We start from the raw sequence: 7,500 nt of genomic DNA, 5'->3' as shown, positions 1-7,500 counted from the left end.
GGCACGTGCACTCAAAAATTTTAATATTTTTCACGCATAGACCCCGTCAAACGCTAGAAGTTGGCGGGGATGTCTCTCTTGTGGCTCACGGGGCTGTTAGGGTCGCACAGAAATGCCTCGGAATGGGAAAACGGGTCATTTTTGTGTGGCCACATTGCATAGGAACGGCATGAAACTTCCAGAGGCATTTGCAGCAGGAATGCATGTGCACTCAAAAACGTCTATATTTTTCACGGATAGACCCCGTGAAACGCTATAAATTGGCGGGGATGTCTCTCTTGTGGCTCACGGGCGCTGTTAGTTAGGGTCGCACAGAAATCCCTCGGAATGGGAAAAGGGGTCATTTTCGTGTTGCCACATTGCGTACGAACGGCATGAAACTTCCAGAGGCATCTGCAGCAGAAATGCATGTGCACTCAAAAACGTCTATATTTTTCACGGATAGACCCCGTGAAACGCTAGAAATTGGCGGGGATGTGTCTCTTGTGGCTCACGGGGCTGTTAGGGTCGCACAGAAATCCCTCGGAATGGGAAAACGGGTCATTTTCGTGTTGCCACAATTGGCATACGAACGGCATGAAACTTCCAGAGGCATTTGCAGCAGAAATGCATGTGCACTCAAAAACGTGAATATTTTTTCACGGATAGACCCCGTCAAACGCTCGAATTTGGCGGGGATGTTTCTCTTGTGGGTCACGGGGCTGTTCGGCTCGCACAGAACTCCCTTGGTCCACCTGATTCGTGCATACAGGCAGCAACTAAAACTCTGTAAACCTGCTGTGAGGACATCTAAACAGTGGACCAGTGAGGCTGTGGAAGATTTGCGGGCGTGCTTAGACTGTACTGACTGGGATATGTTCACGACTGCTACCAATAGTCTGGATGAACTCACAGAGGCTGTGTACATCAGCTTCTGTGAGGACTGCTGTATCCCAACACGTACCAGGGTGAACTTTAACAACAACAAGCCCTGGTTCTCAGCAAAGCTCAAAAGGTTGAGGTTGGAGAAGGAGGAAGCGTTTAGGAGTGGGGATAGAGACAGATTCAAGGAGTCGAAGAACAGGTTTAGCAAAGCGGTGAGAGAGGCTAAACGACTGTACTCAGAGACACTAAAACACCAGTTCTCTACTAACGACGCTGCTTCTGTCTGCCAAAGGGCTCAGGCACATCACCAACTACAAACCCAGAGCGCCCCACACCACTAACGACTCCCGCCTAGCCAACGACCTGAACGAGTTCTACCGTAGATTTGAAAGACAATTGGACTGTCCTGAACCACCCCTTCCCACCCAAGAGGCCCCATCCCCCACCCATACTACAGAAACGACTCTCTCCTTTCAGGAGGGAGAAGTTAATGGGCTTTTCAAGAGGCAGAATCCACGCAAAGCAGCCGGGCCGGACTCTGTCTCTCCAGCCACCCTCAGGCACTGCGCTGGCCAGCTGTCTCCGGTGTTCACCAACATCTTTAACACCTCCCTGGAGACATGCCATGTACCAGCCTGTCTCAAGTCCTCCACCATCATCGCTGTGCCCAAAAAGCTAAGGCCAACAGGACTAAATGATTACAGACCGGTCGCCCTTACATCTGTGGTAATGAAGTCTTTTGAGCGCCTGCTCCTGGCACACCTCAAAGCCATCACAGACCCTCTCCTGGACCCCCTTCAGTTTGCCTACAGAGCCAACAGGTCTGTGGACGACGCAGTTAACATGGCCCTCCACTTCACCCTACAGCATGTGGACGCCCCAGCATCCTACGCCAGGATCCTGTTTGTGGACTTCAGCTCTGCCTTCAACACCATCATCCCTGCCCTGCTTCAGGACAAGCTCTTCCAGCTGAACGTGCCCTACTCCACCTGCAGGTGGATCACAGACTTCCTCTCTGACAGGAAGCAGTGCGTTAAGCCGGGAACAGAAGTCTCTGACTCCAGGTCCATCAGCACGGGAACTCCTCAGGGCTGCGTCCTTTGCCCACTGCTCTTCTCCCTGTATACCAACAGCTGCGCCTCCAATCATCTGTCCGTCAAACTCTTGAAGTTTGTCGGACGACACCACCCTCATTGGGCTGATCTCTGGTGGGGATGAGTCTGACTATAGGTGGGAAGCTGACAACCTGGTGACCTGGTGTAGCCAGAACAACTTAGAGCTAAATGCTCTAAGGACAGTTGAGATGGTTGTGGACTTCAGGAAGAATACAGCCCCACTCACCGCCATCACCCTGTTAGACTCCGCAGTCAAAATTGTGGAGTCCTTCCGCTTCCTGGGCACTATTCTCTGCCGGGACCTCAAGTGGGAACTGAACATCAGCTCCCTCGCCAAGAGAGCTCAACAGAGGATGTACTTTCGACGGCAGCTGAAGAAATGCAACCTGCCAAAGACAATGATGGTGCAATTCTATACAGCGATCATTGAATCCATCCTCACCTCCTCCATAACCGTCTGGTACGCTGCTGCCACTGCCAAGGACAAGAGCAGACTGCAGCGTATCATGCACACTGCTGAGAAGGTAATTGCCTGCAATCTACCAACCCTCGAGGACCTGCACACGACAAGGAGCATGAGGCGAGCGAGGAAGGTTGTGGCCGATTCCTCGCACCCTGGACACTCTCTGTTTCAGCTACTCCCCTCCGGCAGAAGGCTTCGGTCCATCAGGACCAAAACCTCACGCCATGAAGACAGTTTCTTCCCATCTGCTGCTGCCCTGTTACACTGATTTTAACATTTTATCTACATAATAATGACACCTTGCCGATATTAACTACGTTAACCTATTTGCATTTTTTATTTTTAAATTATATCTTAAAGCTATTTTCTATTCGATATTTATTCAATTTCATATACTTCAGCCCCTTGGTGTTAGTTAGACTTTTAAGCCTCATTATTAATATTATCATTATTATTAGAGTATAAGACTTGTTTAAAACGTATGTAAGATTTTAGATTCCTATATGTTGAATGTATGCACGATCCTGCCAAAGTAAATTCCGTGTCGGTGTGAACTTTCACGGCGAAGAAAACCCTTTCTGTAACATCCGTTTGCACGCAGACATGCATGGCTTAATCTTTGAGACAAGCATATGCTACTGGCAGGATCAACCAGGTAGCTGGCGGCTTTCAACTCGCCAAAAGCACACCACGGTGACCAGGCGCCCAGCCCAAAGGCTCGCCCGGCTCACACGCAGCGTTTGCGGGCCCCTAGCCTCCCCAAGGGCAGGCAGGAGTCGCTCTCCTGAGGCAAGAATGCACCCAAGGCAGAGGAGAGTCCCCACACGCGTCCAAAATCGGACGGACAGGACCCCCACGCAGACCATGTAAAACACACACCCTTTGGGCACGGACTTCACAGAACACAAACACCCCCACAAGGAGGGCCTTAATTTGTCCTGTATACTCCGGGGGACACCTGACGACGGCGCTGAAGGCTCACAAAACACAGGGCTTCACACAAGGCCAGCCAATTTGAGGCAGCGGTAAAGCACCACGCACACCCAACGTCGGGGTGGGGAGGAGCAGGGGCGGGGACCACACATGCCTGCACACCTCTAGAGCGGCCTTTCAATGCTCGCTACTCTGTGGACCGGCAAAAGCAATTGAAACCAACCCTAACTCTCACGCGCAGTTGGCAGCCCTTCCTAGGGCACAATACCGAAACAGCGCAAGCAAACCCTGCAGCTACAACCCAAGGGACAGCCTTCCCAACGCACTCTGGAGGAGAAGAGGCTCCTCGGGCGGAGTAACACAGCTCGAGATGCTCGCTCATTCACGGAAATCGTGGGAAACAACCTGCCGCCGGCACACCACTTCGTCCTCACATGAGGTTACCATTGTCCATACAATAGTGCAGGTGCGATGGAAATCTTTTCTCGTTTTGGTGCGTGCTACATTTTTACGGATAGACCCCGTGAAACGCTAGAAATTGGCGGGGATGTGTCTCTTGTGGCTCACGGGGCTGTTAGGGTGGCACAGAAATCCCTCGGAATGGGAAAACGGGTCATTTTCGTGTTGCCACATTGCATGCGAACGGCATGAAACTTCCAGAGGCATTTGCAGCAGGAATGCATGTGCAGTCAAAAAAGTGAATATTTTTCACGGATAGACCCCGTGAAACGCTAGAAATTGGCGGCGATGTCTCTCTTGTGGCTCACGGGGCTGTTAGGGTGGCACAGAAATCCCTCGGAATGGGAAAACGGGTCATTTTCGTGTCGCCACATTGCATGCGAACCGCATGAAACTTCCAGAGGCATTTGCAGCAGAAATGCATGTGCAGTCAAAAAATTGAATATTTTTCACGGATAGACCCCGTGAAACGCTAGAAATTGGCGGGGATGTGTCTCTTGTGGCTCACGGGGCTGTTAGGGTGGCACAGAAATCCCTCGGAATGGGAAAAAACGGGTCATTTTCGTGTCGCCACATTGCATGCGAACCGCATGAAACTTCCAGAGGCATTTGCAGCAGGAATGCATGTGCACTCAAAAAATGTGATATTTTTCACGGAGAGACCCCGTGAAACGCTAGAAGTGGGCGGGGATGTCTCTCTTGTGGCTCACGGGGCTGTTAGGGTGGCACAGAAATCCCTCGGAATGGGAAAACGGGTCATTTTCGTGTCGCCACATTGCATACGAACCGCATGAAACTTCCAGAGGCATTTGCAGCAGGAATGCATGTGCACTCAAAAAAGTGAATATTTCTCACGGATAGACCCCGTGATACGCTAGAAATTGGCGGGGATGTCTCTCTTGTGGCTCACGGGGCTGTTAGGGTGGCACAGAAATCCCTCGGAATGGGAAAACGGGTCATTTTCGTGTCGCCACATTGCATGCGAACCGCATGCAACTTCCAGAGGCATTTGCAGCAGAAATGCATGTGCAGTCAAAAAAAAATTGATATTTTTCACGGATAGACCCCGTGAAACGCTAGAAATTGGCGGGGATGTGTCTCTTGTGGCTCACGGGGCTGTTCGGGTCGCACAGAAATCCCTGGGAATGGGAAAACGGGTCATTTTCGTGTTGCCACATTGCGTACGAACCGCATGAAACTTCCAGAGGCATTTGCAGCAGGAATGCATGTGCACTCAAAAACTTCTATATGTTTCACGGATAGACCCCGTGAAACGCTAGAAATTGGCGGGGATGTGTCTCTTGTGGCTCACGGGGCTGTTAGGGTGGCACAGAACTCCCTCGGAATGGGAAAAGGGGTCATTTTCGTGTTGCCACATTGCATAGGAACGCCATGAAACTTCCAGAGGCATTTGCAGCAGAAAGGCACGTGCACTCAAAAATTTTAATATTTTTCACGCATAGACCCCGTCAAACGCTAGAAGTTGGCGGGGATGTCTCTCTTGTGGCTCACGGGGCTGTTAGGGTCGCACAGAAATGCCTCGGAATGGGAAAACGGGTCATTTTTGTGTGGCCACATTGCATAGGAACGGCATGAAACTTCCAGAGGCATTTGCAGCAGGAATGCATGTGCACTCAAAAACGTCTATATTTTTCACGGATAGACCCCGTGAAACGCTATAAATTGGCGGGGATGTCTCTCTTGTGGCTCACGGGCGCTGTTAGTTAGGGTCGCACAGAAATCCCTCGGAATGGGAAAAGGGGTCATTTTCGTGTTGCCACATTGCGTACGAACGGCATGAAACTTCCAGAGGCATCTGCAGCAGAAATGCATGTGCACTCAAAAACGTCTATATTTTTCACGGATAGACCCCGTGAAACGCTAGAAATTGGCGGGGATGTGTCTCTTGTGGCTCACGGGGCTGTTAGGGTCGCACAGAAATCCCTCGGAATGGGAAAACGGGTCATTTTCGTGTTGCCACAATTGGCATACGAACGGCATGAAACTTCCAGAGGCATTTGCAGCAGAAATGCATGTGCACTCAAAAACGTGAATATTTTTTCACGGATAGACCCCGTCAAACGCTCGAATTTGGCGGGGATGTTTCTCTTGTGGGTCACGGGGCTGTTCGGCTCGCACAGAACTCCCTTGGTCCACCTGATTCGTGCATACAGGCAGCAACTAAAACTCTGTAAACCTGCTGTGAGGACATCTAAACAGTGGACCAGTGAGGCTGTGGAAGATTTGCGGGCGTGCTTAGACTGTACTGACTGGGATATGTTCACGACTGCTACCAATAGTCTGGATGAACTCACAGAGGCTGTGTACATCAGCTTCTGTGAGGACTGCTGTATCCCAACACGTACCAGGGTGAACTTTAACAACAACAAGCCCTGGTTCTCAGCAAAGCTCAAAAGGTTGAGGTTGGAGAAGGAGGAAGCGTTTAGGAGTGGGGATAGAGACAGATTCAAGGAGTCGAAGAACAGGTTTAGCAAAGCGGTGAGAGAGGCTAAACGACTGTACTCAGAGACACTAAAACACCAGTTCTCTACTAACGACGCTGCTTCTGTCTGCCAAAGGGCTCAGGCACATCACCAACTACAAACCCAGAGCGCCCCACACCACTAACGACTCCCGCCTAGCCAACGACCTGAACGAGTTCTACCGTAGATTTGAAAGACAATTGGACTGTCCTGAACCACCCCTTCCCACCCAAGAGGCCCCATCCCCCACCCATACTACAGAAACGACTCTCTCCTTTCAGGAGGGAGAAGTTAATGGGCTTTTCAAGAGGCAGAATCCACGCAAAGCAGCCGGGCCGGACTCTGTCTCTCCAGCCACCCTCAGGCACTGCGCTGGCCAGCTGTCTCCGGTGTTCACCAACATCTTTAACACCTCCCTGGAGACATGCCATGTACCAGCCTGTCTCAAGTCCTCCACCATCATCGCTGTGCCCAAAAAGCTAAGGCCAACAGGACTAAATGATTACAGACCGGTCGCCCTTACATCTGTGGTAATGAAGTCTTTTGAGCGCCTGCTCCTGGCACACCTCAAAGCCATCACAGACCCTCTCCTGGACCCCCTTCAGTTTGCCTACAGAGCCAACAGGTCTGTGGACGACGCAGTTAACATGGCCCTCCACTTCACCCTACAGCATGTGGACGCCCCAGCATCCTACGCCAGGATCCTGTTTGTGGACTTCAGCTCTGCCTTCAACACCATCATCCCTGCCCTGCTTCAGGACAAGCTCTTCCAGCTGAACGTGCCCTACTCCACCTGCAGGTGGATCACAGACTTCCTCTCTGACAGGAAGCAGTGCGTTAAGCCGGGAACAGAAGTCTCTGACTCCAGGTCCATCAGCACGGGAACTCCTCAGGGCTGCGTCCTTTGCCCACTGCTCTTCTCCCTGTATACCAACAGCTGCGCCTCCAATCATCTGTCCGTCAAACTCTTGAAGTTTGTCGGACGACACCACCCTCATTGGGCTGATCTCTGGTGGGGATGAGTCTGACTATAGGTGGGAAGCTGACAACCTGGTGACCTGGTGTAGCCAGAACAACTTAGAGCTAAATGCTCTAAGGACAGTTGAGATGGTTGTGGACTTCAGGAAGAATACAGCCCCACTCACCGCCATCACCCTGTTAGACTCCGCAGTCAAAATTGTGG

Source organism: Petromyzon marinus, unplaced genomic scaffold, assembly GCF_048934315.1.
Source record: "Petromyzon marinus isolate PM22_M1 ecotype Great Lakes invasive population unplaced genomic scaffold, UKy_Petmar_22M1.pri1.0 PM_G_Scaffold_293, whole genome shotgun sequence".
Taxonomy (NCBI): Eukaryota; Metazoa; Chordata; class Hyperoartia; order Petromyzontiformes; family Petromyzontidae; genus Petromyzon; species Petromyzon marinus.
This window is presented reverse-complemented; position numbering follows the sequence as displayed.